Raw genomic sequence first — 15146 nt, forward strand, 5'->3', positions numbered from 1 at the left:
CTCTGTACCTTGCCAGAAGCCTTTTTCTAAAACTCAATTCACTGCCAAAAATTCCTCCTAAGTTACCCATTGCCTACCAGGACACAGCAAGCACAGTGATTAAGAGCTCCGGTTCTGGGATCAGACCTGGCTTTGAAGCTTGGCTCTGTTACTGTCTAGCAGTGTGTTTTGGGTCAAGTTACTTAACATCTTTCAGCCTCCTTACTCATCTGGAAAATGGGATAAGAATATCTGCTTCATGTGGTTATTGTAATGAAGAAACAAGGCAATTAATATGAAGCCTTTGGCACGTGGGAAATGCTAGCTATACCTATTTTTATTTTTGTGATGCTGGGGATCAAACCCAGGACCTTGCATATGTTAGGTGAGTGCTTTACCATTGGGCTATATCTCCAAGTCTATACCTATTATCAGGATAAAGCTATAGTTCCCAGGCATGGCATTTAAAACTATCTGCAGGAGTTAGACAATAGGAAGGACTTCCCACTTTTAAAGCAGGATTGTCAGAATGAAGCACCTGGCCTGCCCATCCAACCTTGTTTTCTGCAGTCCTCCACATGAATACTGCAACAGTGCGTCAACAGTGCGTCACTCACCGGCCTCCATGCTGAGGCTTCTTTCTGTGCCTTTGTACATGATGTTCTTTCTGCCCAGAATGCTCTTTCTCTCCTTGCCCACCTGGCAAACTCCTACTCATTAGTTAAGACCCAATTCAAGCTTATTTGTGCTGCACCATCCTTTGGGTTAAGAGCCACAGGCCTTAGAACCAGGCCGCCTGAATTGTAATCCCAGCTCTGCTGCCTCCTAGCTGGGTGACCTTGGCAAAGTTACTTCATCTCTCTGAGCCTCAGTTTCCTGATATGGAAAATGGATGTGATGATAGAAACATTTATTGGATAAAGTTGTTGTGAGGAGTGAATGAGTTACTATGTGTAGACTTTGCTCCCACATTTGAAAGAGTGAACACCTGATGAGGTAAGCCACCATAATTTTTATCTCAGACTTTTTGTTTGCCAGGGCAAGCTCTGTCTCCCCCTCCAGAATGTGAGCTTGCATAAGACTGGCACTGAGGGGACATGTGACCCTTCTTCCTGGAGGGACAATTGTGAAAATTCTCTTTATAAAGTGTTTTCTAACTGGGTATGGTGGCACATGCCTGTAATCCCAGGAACTCAGGAGGCTGAGGCAGGAGTCTTGCAACTTGCAAGACCTGGTCTCAAAATAAAAAATAAAAACTGTTGGGGATGTAGCTCAGTAGCAGAGCATCTGGGTTCCATCCCCAGTAACAACAACAAAAAAAGCTTCCTGATGGGTCAGGCTCACATCCTGTTTGATCTCTGGGTAATCTTGTGAGCTGGGTTTTAATCTCCTTCCCATGTGAAATGAAGGCCCAGAAGTAAGTGCCTTCCAATCCAAGTAAGCAAGTAAGTACTGGAGTCAAGTTCTGCCCTGGGGTTCAGCTGACTCCAATCAACCCCTCCAAGCCTCAGTTTTCTCACATCTAAAATGGGATGATAGCTGTTCTTCTCACTTCCCATGTTTACTCTGTGATTAACAGTACTTAAGTGTGAGACCCATCAAGAATGGGGTTTGTGTTCCCCTTATGAACTGGGTAATGCTTTGTTTAGGATAGAAACAACTTTGCTGGGGACTAAACCAAGGAGTAGCTGAGGCTCAAATGGCCCAGGGCCCCAGGTCTCCTCTCTCCCTAGGGTTTGTCTGGGGCCTGGGGCTAATTCAGCAACCTTCCCTTTTCCTGGGCCCATTGCCAGCCCCTCCACCCCTTCCCCCCCCACCACCACTGGAAGACAATGGTGGGCAGGCCCGGCCTTTGTGAGAGGGGTCAGGCCAGTTAATCTTGGGCTGGGTTGGGGAGGGGCGCTTGGGGGGCCTGGGAAGGGAGTGGGGGCTGCCTGTGGGGAACAGACAACAGCGGGCTGTTGAGAGTCAGAGGGCGTTGGAGGCAGGGGGCCTGAGAAGTAAAAGCCTGAAACAGGCTTTGGGGAGCGTTTCCTCCGAATGTAGATTTGAGCTCCTATTAAACTTGCCAAAAATTTGTGTTAGCTAATGGATTCTTAATTCTGTCTAAAATGAGAGAGGGAAAATTATGCCATTCATCTTGTATTGGTTTGAAATTACATCTGACACCTAATCGATCATACTGTGGAACATTAACTCTTTGGAAGAGACCCAACTTTTTCTCTCTCCCTCGTTTTCCAGGGCTCTGGAGCCACCCCCCACCCCTGATTCCTTCCTTTGTATTTCATTAACTAAGCAAAGCTCTGGCTGTCTCTGAGGGTGAGGGGATGAGGGTTGGGGGAAGGGTTCCTTTGAATCCAGAAAAATAATAAGACCCCCCAATCCTTCGACAATAACCAGAGCCCCCACTTTCAACCTTCGAGTGACCTCCTCTCTCATCCTGCTCTTCCCAGGCATTGAGATGTGTGCAGGAACACAGAGAGGAAGGCGTCAGGGTGTGGGGTGACCTCAGAACCACCTTGGGGGCACCAGGGAAAGGCGGGGAGCCAGGCAAAGCCGAGCTGGCACCTGGGGCTGGGCAGGGGCCATGGCAGGGGGCTCACCTTCGACTTGCCTGGCAGATGGGTGAGGAGGAGGAGGGCAGATGACAATAGACTTGCCTCTGGGGATCCTGATGAGCTTTGACTGAAAACCCCAACCCCAGACCTGCTTTTCTGGGAGTAAGACTTTCTGGCAGCAGGGAGAATCCACTGGAGGCCGCCAGGCCTGGGCTGGGAGCCTGGCTTCACTCCTGACAAGCTGTGTGACCTTGGGCAAGTTATATAATATTTCTGAGTCTCAGTTTCCTTCTCTGTCGGAGCTGAATAACACCACCACAACACAGAGCTGGGTGAGGACCGGATGCAGGTAGAACTGAGCCCATTTCCTGGCACAGCAGGTGCCCAAGAAAAGTGACAAGCGAGAATCCAGATCTCTGCTCCCTCCCTGCTACTGCTTTCCCTTCTTTCTCACTTCCCCCATCCCTTCCCTTCCAACTCCCTGCTCTACCTGAGGACAGAGCCCGGGCTAAGCAGCCACAAAGCCACAAGATCAGGCCGGCCAGTGCTTCCTCTCTAAGAGGGCACCTGGAGGAGACTGGGGACCCAGGGTCTCTGTAAGCCTCCTGGCCCTCTTCTTTTTGGAGATTCCCTGTCTTCCCACAAAATTGTTCTCCCACATGGAGAACTCACTCAGAACTCCTACCCTACCTGGAAGGTGGAGTCTCTTGAAGGGGAGTTTTAGGTGGTGGGACCAGGAAGAGGGGACACTTTAGCTAGAATAGACCCACTTGCTTTTACTTGGGCACTTTTGATCTCTGCCTGTGGATTCTAAAGGGCTCCTGTCCCCAACTTGGGCATCTCTTCACTTTGGCTGGAAGTGAATTGGACTCAGTCCCTCAAGAGCAAGGGAGAGCAAAGAGAACCTAAGACTCAGAGACACAATAGGCCAGGGTCACAGCTAAGGGTGGGTAGGAGAGGGCAGGGACATAACTCCTGCTCTGTTCCTTTTTCCCAGAAGGTACCACCCTGGCTTCTCCCTTAGCTTGGCTTTGGACACTACCAAAAGAGGTTCCAGGGTCCTTCAGCTCCTTATGAATGGAGTCATCATTGAAGACACCTGGCATGCAGCTGGGCTCTGGATAGCAAGGGAAAGGTTAGGTACCTCTTTCATGGAAATTCAGGTACCCTCTGGACCTTAGACTTTATTCTAAAAAAGCACCCCACAAGCCAGGCCTGTTGGTGCATGCCTGTAATCCCAGTGGCTCAGGAGGCTGAGGCAGGAGGCTCACAAGTTCGAGGTCACCTCAGCAATTATCGAGGCTTTAAGCAACTTAGTGAGATCCTGTATCCAAATAAACTACAAAATGGGGCTGGAGATGTAGCTCAGTGGTCAAGTGCCCCTGAATTCAATCCCCGATACAAAAAAAAAAGCACTCACAAATATTCAAATAAGACAAACGGCCCAGTCTGGTTTAAACAACTAATTGTCACACAAGGAATCATGATCTCCTATCAGATATCTGTCCCTGGTGCAGGAAATAATGGCCTAGAATGACCATTCTTGGGCCTGTGGAGTAGGTCCTGTGCACAAAGAATAGTGGTGAAATACCCACAGTTTACAGAGGAACCTAGGACTGGAAAAGGGAGGGATAATAGGCCAGGGTCACAGGTGAGACACAGAAGCCGAGAACTTGGGCCTCTGACTCTCAGCCCAGTGCTCTTCTCCTACATCTGCATCTAGGCCACTTTCCAGTCCCAACAGAGCCTGCAAGCAGCTATTCTCTTTGGAGGCAGTGACAGCTGCTGAGGGAGGCTTCCCCTGAAGAGAGAGAAGAGCAGAGAAGGCTAAGGAGGTTTCTTAACTTCTTCCACCTGACACACAAACAAACACAAATGGCTGGAATTTTATTTCCAAATGTCTCTTCTCTGGGGAGATCACTGTTTCCCAGGAGATGTCTTGTGGAGATGCCCCTTCCTGCCAGCCTCCCTGGCAGCCACAAGGGGGCCGAGTCTTCCTCTTCAACTTGGAGATGCCACAGCCAGGGTCCCACATGGTTTGTATTAACAGGAAGTAGAACTGAGGGATATACATGCTGAGGATGGGGCAGGTCAGTCAGGCCAGTGGGGAGACTGAGGCACCTGCACCCAGGGCCACAATGATGGAGGACCCTGGCCAGCCTGGCAGGCATCCACATGTGTACTTATTTGCCTTCAGTTATAGAGGAAAAATCCTCCCTCGCATTTTTTTTCCCTCCTAAATGGGGAATGCTTTTTTTGTGTGTTTTGCCCTTGAACATAAAATACATGATTTTTGTAAAAATAGGTAATCCCAACAAAGGCCCCAGACTCAAATTTTAGGATATTTTTTCATAGAAAAGTAATTAGTCTCTGACTGAAACGTCCAGGGCAAGAGTGCTGTATTCAGGAAGGAGGGGAAGCATCATGACATTGTGGAATGTTCTAGAACCTGGGAGGTCCCTCTGCAGCAAACACTCTGTATTAGAGAGGCTGCTGTGTAATTTGGCTGTTACCCCAGAAGTTCAGTGGTTTCAGAGTGGAGGTCTTCCCAACCCCAGCTGAGTTCATTCCTTCTGGGTGCACCACGCTGCCCCAGTGTGGTCACCCAGTAAATACAGGTTGAACTCCGGCGGAGGTTGTAGCTCAGTGGTAGAATGTTTGCCTCAAATGTGTGAGGCCTGGGTTTGATCCTCAGCACCACATAAAAATAAATAAAATAAAGATATTGTTTCCATCTACAACTAAAAATATTTTTAAAAATACAGGTTGAACTCACAGAAGAGGAAACAGGCCCACCAATCAAGAGTGACCTCAATTATGTTCACACACACACAAAAAAAAATCACCATGGGTCCTGAAAAAATAGCCTCAAATTCTTCACCAACTCCCTCCTTTCCAGGGTTGATGGGGACTAAACTTTGGATTACTCAAGAGAGCCAAGGCCATATAAGACATTTCCTAGGTCTGGCCCTGGGACAGGACAAGGCTGAGGCGCTAGGGGGAGACTGTCAGGGCTTGTACGCAGAGAGGCACCATGGACAGAGGGATGAGAGTGGTGGAGAGCCTGATGTGAACTTACATATTAAATCCATGCCATGCCAATGAGATGGACAGCAGTTTTCTCCCTCTACTCTGAAAATGAGGCAGCTTAAGCTGGAAGGTTCAAGGTCATTTTCCAGTTAAGAATGGATTTAAACACATGGAGGAAACTCATCTCCCTCAGTGGATCTACCCCAAAGGAATGGAGGTCAACCCCTCAGTTCCCTTTCTTCTTTCCAGAGAATTTAGGTTGGGTGCTGAAGCAATACATTATATATAATTATTTCATTTAACTAATTGACAAATAGGACATTCTTTGTTGGTACTGGGGATTGAACAGAAGGGTATTTTGCCACTGAGCTACATCCCTAGCCCATATATATATATATATATATATATATATATATATATATATATATATATTTTTTTTTTTTTTTGAGACAAGGTCTTGCTAAAGTGCCCAGGCAGGCCTCCAATCTGCAATCCTCCTACCTCAGCCTCTTGTACCCAACAAATGGAAGATCTTAATCCCATAAGTAAATCAAGGCTAAAATAAAATAAATTGTCTTTCCAAGGTCACAAACCAAGTGGCAAAACTAAAGACATTCCCATCTCAGGCCTGGCCCAAGATGCCTTCCACCAAGATCCTGGCCGGTAGCTGGGGTGGGGGTAGCTCCTGATAGATTCTGGGGACTGGTTCTCCCCTTCACAGATTCCCCATCTCCCACTGAGCTCAGATCTATGCCAGGTTGTGCTCAGATCTGTCCATAGTTATTTGGACAGACCTTATCCCTGTCTCCCCTGAGAACCGTACTCAAGGTGCCCATGGAGGGCCATAATAAGACACGTGTCACCCATCCTTGGCCCCATGACCGATGCTCCACATGGGTGTCACCTTTCCCATTTTGCCAGGATGTTCTTCCCTGAAGTTCTCAGTCCACCACCGAAGTTTTAAGTCCATCACCGTGCTTCTGCTTCACCCCAACCCTTCCATATCCTCCTGGAGAAGGCGGAAAACCTTTGTTGAGGGCGAGCCCTTTGGCAGGAGCGTGGCGCCAGACACTACTCGGTTCCTTCTCAGAGCCCTCCCCGCCCACGACCCGGGCAGAGGCCAGGCAGGTCCTCCCTTCCCGCCGCAGGGCACCGAGGGGCCGACAGCCTGAGCAGCGACCGCAGGCGAGAGCCAGGGAAGGGACCCGCAGATGCCGCCTCCACCCCCCTTCTTTGGCCGGGGCCCCCACAGTGTCGGGGAGCAGGAGGAATCAATCAGGATAATGAAGCCGCAGCCTGCCACGCACCGCGGGGGCACTGAGGAGCGGGGGCCGGTGCCAAGTCCGCCAGACGGTTCGGAGGAGCCGAGCCCGGCGCGGCCCGGCGACGGCGGCGGCGGCGGCGGCGGCGGCGGCGGAAACCCAGTGCAGGCGTGCGAAGGCCGGACGCGGATCGCGCAGGCCCCTGGCAACCGCGCCTTGGCAACCGGACGCCCGAGAGAAATCTTAAAGCTGTAGCGCCTCCTTTCCCCGCCGCTGCGGTCGCCGCCTGGACCCTGGCGGAAAGGGTCCTACTTAGGAGGGTTAGTGGTGGGAATTAGGACGTGGTCTGACTCCTACCCTCACTTGTTTATTTATCAAGTGTATCTTGAGCCTGCGTGCCCAAGCACGGGCTAGACACTGGGGAGGGGAATGGGCGGTGATTTACAAATGAACAAGATCCTGCCAACAGGAGTTCACAGTCTAGCGCGCGAGGCAGACCAGACTGGCTGAGGTGAACAGGAGCTTGTGTTATCCAGGATGAAGGGACTTTGGCTGGAGGACCAAAGGGCTGTTACAAAATATTCCCGTAGTACCTGCTTCGCTCCAAGCTGTAGGTCAGGCTCTTCTTTTCTGGGCTGTCATTATCGCCCCAACAACCCTGTGAGATGTGCATTCTCATTATAATCATTATCCACCCCATTTTAAAGATGAAGAATTAGAGGCCCAGAGAGGTGAAGAGAATTAGCCTGAAATCTAATTTTGCTTTTTGGAGAATCCAAGACTCAGTCATAGAACTTCTGACTCTAGCCAGCTTTCATTATGCATGTCTGGAAGGTTAGACCCAAGTGAGGACTTCCCAATATCAACTGTGTAAAAAGTGAGAAAGGAGAAAGAGTAGTTGAAGAAAAAAAATGGGTACATCACCCTCCTGCCATCCACTAACCTGACCCTGTCTGTGCCTTTACTCATGAGGGCGAGATGGTGACCTCCAGATGTCCCTCTGGTTCTGTGATTTGATAGCTCTTGCCTGAAGTCCAGGCACTGCGCCACCCTTCTGGGCAGCAGTAGTTGGCAGGGGGCTGCTAACTGTGGGGGATTCCAGGCTTCTGAAAAAAGAGGCCAGGGTTGGTGGGGAAAGATTAGAGGGGTGGTAAGGGGGCTTTGGCAAAAGAAAGCTTGAGTCAATATCACCAGGAAGACTGAACCTCATTTTCCCTTCCCTTGTCCACATATCTTTCTCTTTCTGCATCTTTATTTACACAAAAAATCTGTGCCAGGACCTGGGGTAGGTTCAGAGGCTGTTGGTGAGGCAAAAATCATGCTGGCTTTGGAGCCAAGCTCTGTCATTTACCAACTATGTACTCTTAGGTAGGTGAGTCAATATCCCTGAGCCTCAGTTTCCTCATCTATACAATAGATGCATTAATATCTACCTTTCAGTGGGTTATTGTGAAACTGAAATTTAGTGAGAAAAATGTATTTATCACATTTGACACATGGTAGATGCTTACTAACTAACTGGTAACACTTTAAATGTCCTTGATTATTTTAGTAGTCTAATAATAATCCTAAACATTTGTCTGTGTCCAAGTTCCCAGAATCTGTGAATGTTACCTTATCTGGGAAAAGTGTCTTTGCAGATGTGATTAAGAATCTTGAGGGCTGAGGTTGTGGCTCAGAGGTAAAGTGATTGCCTAGCATGCGTGAGGCACTGGGTTTGATCCTCAGCACCATATAAAAATAAAGTATTATGTTCACTCACAACTAAAATATAAATGTTAAAAAAAAAAAAGATTCTTGAGGCCGCAGCTCAGGAGGGCTCTCCTGGACCCAGGAGCACACCCTGGTTCCAGTGAAGCCAGACGGGGTGCAGCAGTAGCTCACTGGAGCTGTGATCCAGCACTTCAAGAGGCAGGGTTTCAAGCTGGTTGACATGAAGATGCTGCAGGCAACTGAGAACATCTTTGCTGAGCATTACCAGGACCTACAGAGGAGCCCTTCTATCCAGCCCTCAATAGGTACGTGAGCTCTGGGTCCATGATGGCCATGATCTGGGAAGGGTACAATGTGGTTCGTGCCTCAAGAGCCATGATAGGACACACTGACTCCACTGAGGCTGCCCCTGGGACTATTCGGGGGACTTCAGCATCCACACCAGCAGGAATATCATCCATGCCAGTGACTCAGTGGAAGGGGCCCAGAGAGCAGCGAGCTGGTAAACTGGACAGACAGGGGCCACCACAGCAGCAGCTACCCAGCCTTAGGGCTTGTGCTGGCCTCAGTGCCCCAGCAACCCCCTGGGACCAACTACTTTGGTCAACAACTCCGGCCCACACCTATTCTATCTCCCCAATCCACTTTCTTGTTCACTTTTTGCCCCACCCCAACCCAGAGGAGTTTGAGGCCCAACTTTATGTACCTTTATGTATCCTAAATCTGCACAAGATTGAACCAAATCCTTCTGTATCAAAGTGCCAGACACTTTTTGTGTCTTGGGTGACCTTACTTGCCCCAAAGGAGAGACAATAAAATCCACTGCTTATAAAAAAGAGAGAGGGGGAGAGAAACTTGAGATGGGAAGATTATTCTGGATCATCTGTGGGTTCTAAATGCCACACAAGTGTCCTTATGAGAGAGAGATAAAGGAGTAAAGGGAAACTATACACACAGAAAAGATTAGAAGGTGATATGAAGACGAAAGCAGAAATTGGAGTGATGGTCCACAAATAAAGGGATGCTAGCAGCCACTAGAAGCAGAAAGAGGCAAAGAACAAATTCTCCCCTACAGCTTCCAGAAAGCATAATCCCGCTGACATCTTAGTATGTTACCCACAGAAACTGATGTCGAACCCCTGAGAGACAAGCACTCTACCAATTGAGCTATATCCTCAGCCCTACTGTTGTTTAAAAAAATTTTTTTTAGTTGTTTATGGACCTTTATTATTTGTTTATTTATTTATTTACATGCAGTGCTAAGAATTTAACCCAGTGCTTCACACATGCTAGCCAAACACTTTACCACTGAGCTACAACCCCAGCCCAATTTTCTGTTTTGTTTTGTTTTGTTTTTTAAGTCACCAAGGTTGTAGTAATTTTGTTACAGCAGCCTTGGGAAACTAATACCTTTATACTAGAGATTTAGTCTTGAACAAAACCCAGGAATTCATGGTCTAGTGGGAAAAGAGGAAGCAAATAGTACGCAGGAGCATTTAGAAGGGAAGCACCTTACCAGAAACCACGTAGTGGAGGGGAAAGGTAAGTAAGGCTACTGGAGTTGTTTAGCCAGGTGAGGGACTAAAGCAGGAAATGTATTCCTGGGAGAGAGATTAGTATGGGTAAAGACATGGTGTGGGAGGGAACAGTGCCTTCAGGAAACCACCCAAGAGATGGCAGGTGTGTGAGGGTATAGAGGATGGGCAGCAGGGGCAAGAAGGCCAAGGGCCTTGGCTTCTACCCCAGAATAGAATCGACCCCTCCAACCTGGACTGGCACTGAGCCCCAGATTAGAAAATTCCAGTCTGTGAGCACTATAAAGTCTTAGACACCATCAAGTATATATAGCCTTGCATGTAGTCACACATAGGGAAACTGAGGCCCACAGAAAATGAGCCCAATTGGAAAATAAGCTAGGACCTGAAGGCCACACACTTTGGCCTCTCTCCTGAGAGACATGGGTGTCCTGTTTCTAGACAGAGATGCTGCTTAGAGGTCCCTTTGCAATTCACTTAAAAGTACAGACCTTGTGGTCTCTAAACAAAGACAGTGTTATTTGCATATTATTTGCATGTTGCTAATTAGATGAGAAAGGCAGATTCATTCAGCCTCTTCATGTCTCCCTCTCCTATCTCACTCACATTGAGTTGTTCTTCATTTATTTCTTGACCTCAACAACTTTCCCCAGAACTCCAGGTCAGACCTCACCTCCCTTACCTAGCCCTAGCTCAACTTCTTGTATTAAGTCTTAGGTCCTGCCTGGAAAAGTTACTTGGTGGTCTTTGGTGATATCAGTCTGGGTGGAGGATCTTGGAGAAGCTTACAGTGGAAAGGGAAATGATGAGCTTTCCAGGTCAAAGTTTTCTCTGGGAATAGGGAGCAGTGAGTTCTGTCTCCCTATAGCCCAGTAGCCATCTTAATGGGGTGATAGGAGTGTGGGGGGGTGTTCCTTGGGGATCTGGTGGGCAGGTGCCAGCTGCATGCCCCAGGCCTGCCCCAAGCCTCTTGGCTGGCAGCCACACTAGACCCAGGAGGAACCAGCTCTTGCTTTGAGGGAGGAGGAATCTTGGGGAAGGTCTTGGAGCATTCTGTGGCCTGGCAGCCTAGGGTCAGGTTGAGGTCACCATACAAATTACTATAGATCCTCTGATGGGGACAGTACATCCAGATTCTTGAGGCTGCCATCAATGTAGAAAATTGTGAAACATTATGCTAAAGCAAGCATGGTATATCCTTGAGGACAGGTACTAATGAATGTTTCTGATAATATGGGGTCACCTGTCTTTTGGAGACAAATAAGGAGAGGGAATCACAGATCTACCCTCTCGTTTCCCATTAGCTCACTCTTCCTTTTGAAACCAAGGCTGTGCCTAACACTCCTCCCAGGTGAGACGTCTGAGCCTGTCATCTGGTGATCACCAGAGAAGGCACCACACTGTGGCCAAGACAGGTGCAAAGGATGATCTCAGGTGCCCCCTGCCCCCATCCTGGCAGAGGACCTGCGGGGCTCCATCACTATGACCGATTTAAGTTAGTTGCCAGAAGCTGGGAAATTAGGATCCACAGGAAAACCTGGGGCACAGTTCAGGTTAGCAGTTTGGAGATGCCAACTTGCTTTGCATTAGGATAGTGGCCTGCAAGTGGAAAGAAAGATTACCCTGAGTGTGAATAGTTCCTCTCATGCATGAGTGATGTGTGAGCTATGTGAACACATGCTATGGGGGCCTCAGCAAGCATTTTGACCAGCTCGCACAGCTGTGTGCACACATCCAAGTGTGCATGAGTGTATGTTATGTGTGTCTGCATTCTACCTTCCCTCTTTTCTTCAGAGCAGGACTTATCTTCTTATTTCCTGGTAAGATGGGAAGTGAGGGAAAACCTCAGTTTCATCACCCCAGCCCTGCTCCCTCGTGGAGAGGGTCCTGCCTTCATTTGTCCATGACAGCAAGCAGTGGATTCCTTCTGGTCCTGAACAGAGGATCCTGGCTCTTTACTAGATGACCTCAACTTGCTCAGATTCTTCTGTCCTGGGAACTCCCTCTTTCCCTAGTATGCTTCATGCCACTACCTCATCTAAAGTCCAAATCAAAGGGAGAGATGGGAAGATTGGGGTGATGCTGTGGATGTGGGAGGAGAAAGGGTGGATCAGATACTGTTCGATTTTGCCTGGGTCCCCTTGGAGCACTGCTGCTCATTTAAAATTCCGATTTAAAGCCGAGCGGCTCTTTAAATTTCCACATTAGCATGCCGCCCTGATGCCAGGCCAAGATGTTGGGATGGATTTGGCAGGAACGCCTCCAACAGTGGCAAGCAGCAGCATTTGCCAGCAATAAAACAACGCATGAATAAAAGAAGGCCGCTTGGCAGCAGCAGCAGCCCAGGTAGCTGGGCAAGCCCAGGAGGGGCTCTCCTGTGTGGGGGCTAAGAGGCATGAAGGCCTGTGCAGGCCCATGTGTGAGTGTAGGCCTCTGTGGCTGTCCGGACTCTTACCTCCAATCTATGTCTGCAGCGGAATCTGGGGTGAGGGCCCAGGCAAGACGGGGGTTTCTCTCTTGTGCTTTCCTTCCCACTTCCCCCCAAGGTTATCTTCTTGGAGGGGACAGATGTTGCCTTTGATGAGGACACAAGGACTTGGCCTGCAGCCTGAGTTGTCTTGCTTTATTGGGGCTTAGAGAACAGGTGGGGTCAGAGAAAGCTACATTTCCCGGAATGACTTCCAAATCCATGACCTCAGATATCTGGGTGCTGAGGGGTACTATCAGGATAAGGGGGCTGGGTGAGAAGCTGTTATGAAGACTGGGTCATGGCATTGAGCTTGGAGAGCTGCTCTAGCCTGGAAGGTTAGCAATTGTCTGTGTGCTAGGAATGGGGAGCAGGCAAGGAAAGCAAGGTGTTCCCAGGCCTGGCCTAACTTTAACTCCCCACAGACTTGGGAATGTTGTTTGAGGTCAGTCAGCAAGGGCAGCAAAGGGTCAAATAAAGCCCTGAGCCAGAAGCTGGATACCACCTAGCAGTGCACCCCCCTATTCCCAGGGTCTGGAGAAAGCAGCCCCCAAAGGACTGGCTGCTCTGGGATGCTCCTCTGTTCCACTTACCTTACTCAACTCTCCAAGCATCTGAAGGCACAAGCAGCCTGTCCTGCTTTGGATAAACTGTCTATCCTTCCTACTTGGTGTAACCATTTCCTTCTCTGAAGCTCAGGGAAAGAGGACAAAAACAAACAGGGGTGGTGACAGATGGTCTCTGTAACCTCAACTAAGGCAGAAAAGAGGGGGTAATTTACTACAGAGCTACATCCCCAGCTTTTTTTTTTTTTTTTTTAATTTTTAATTTTGAGACAGAATCTAGCTAAATTGCTGAGGCTAGCCCTCAAATCTGCAATCCTCCTGCTTCAGCCTCCTGAATTGCTAGGATTACAGGTATGCACCATTGAGTACAGCTAGATTTTCTTCAGAGCACCCTTCTCTGATAGGACTCCTTTCCCTTTAAGCTCATGAGTGATTTTAGGCCTCTACATGGGGTGTCTGCATTCTACCTTCCCTCTTTTCTTCAGAGTGGGACTTATCTTCTTGTTTTCTGGTAAGATGGGAAGTGAGGGATAACCTCAGTTTCATCATCCCAGCCCTGCTCCCTTGTAGAGAGGGTCCTGCCTCCATTTGCCCATGACAGCAAGCAATGGATCCCTTCTTGGTCCTGAACGGAGGATCCTGGCTTTTTACTAGATGCCTCAACTTGCATGGATTCTTTTGTCCTGGTAACTCCCTCTTTCCCTAGGAAAGCAAACAGGAAGGGCTAGGCTGTAGCAGAGCAAGGGCCCATATTCTGGAACTATCACTGTCTGGTCCTCAAGATTTCTTCAGGAAGAATGAGATGGCCCGACCTCCCTGTTTCTTGGTCCATACATTGGAATGGGTCATCTCTAGGGTGAAGGAATAGCTGAGAAGCTGAGTTTAGGCCACAGATCCCCTTATTATTTATTTATTCATTCAACAAATATTTATCAAACAAGTGCTTTATGCTAAGAACTGTGCTGGGCACTGGGAGCACCCTGGTGAACACAGACAGACATGCTCAATGCCCTCATAGAACTTTCCATCTAAGCAAACAAAGGCCATCATTCAAATGACTGCACAGCAAGAGCGAAATAACTGTGCTAAGAGCTCAGAAAGAAGGACACAAGGTACCATGAAAATGCATAACTGGGGGACTTGACTGAGTTTAATGAGGCAGGATGAAGTGGTACATGTCTGTAATCCCAGCTACTCAGGAGACTGAGGTAGGAGGATCACAAGTTTGAAGACAGCCTCAGCAACTTAGTGAGACCCCCTCTCTCAAAATAAAAAATAAAAAGGACTACTGATGTAGCTCAATGGTAGAGCACCTGTGGTTCAGTTCCCAGTACTTAAGGTACAAGAAGGAGTAGAAGATCAGCTTGCAAAGGGGAGAGAGCAGAAGCAGCTTGAGGGTAGGAGAATTGGCATTACAAAAGGTGCCATGGAGGAGGTGCCACGATGCTGAGGGTTCCTGAGACACTATTTGCCCTGACTTCTCAACTGTTGGTTAGGAGTACAGTTATGGAAAGTCTCTGGCACTGTGCCTAACTCACAGTTGGTGCTCTGTAATGTTAGCTTCCTTTCCCCCCCCCCCGCTGAGCTTCCCTCTAGGGACCCCAGATTTTTGGAACAAAGGAGCTACACTGGCTTTGCCTCCTGACAACTCAGGCCTCCAAACTCCTCAATGAAAGGCCACAGACTCTCCCTGTCTCTCCACCTTAGAACCATCACATGGAGCCCAAACACCCCCTAACCTACTTCCTCCTTTGCACTGGCCTTCCATGAAGAGGTCTAAGGTCTGGGTCTCAGGGAAAGATGCCATTCTGACTCTGCTTCTGGAACTGAGCCTGATAAGAGAGTTGGACTCCTCAGCAGCTCCCAGGGCTGCCTGGGGTGAATCCGAGTGTCTTAGGTGGGGAGAGGGAGCAGTGGGAGTTGAGGAGGGGGGCTGCCCACCGAAGGCGGCGTAGAGCCCAGAGCCTTTTCCATCGCAGACACCCCATCTGTCTCCCACAGAAGGCTCGGGTTGGAAGAGGTTCGGAGAAGGGGGG

The sequence above is a fragment of the Callospermophilus lateralis genome, chromosome 11 (genome assembly GCF_048772815.1).
Source record: "Callospermophilus lateralis isolate mCalLat2 chromosome 11, mCalLat2.hap1, whole genome shotgun sequence".
NCBI classification, from domain to species: domain Eukaryota; kingdom Metazoa; phylum Chordata; class Mammalia; order Rodentia; family Sciuridae; genus Callospermophilus; species Callospermophilus lateralis.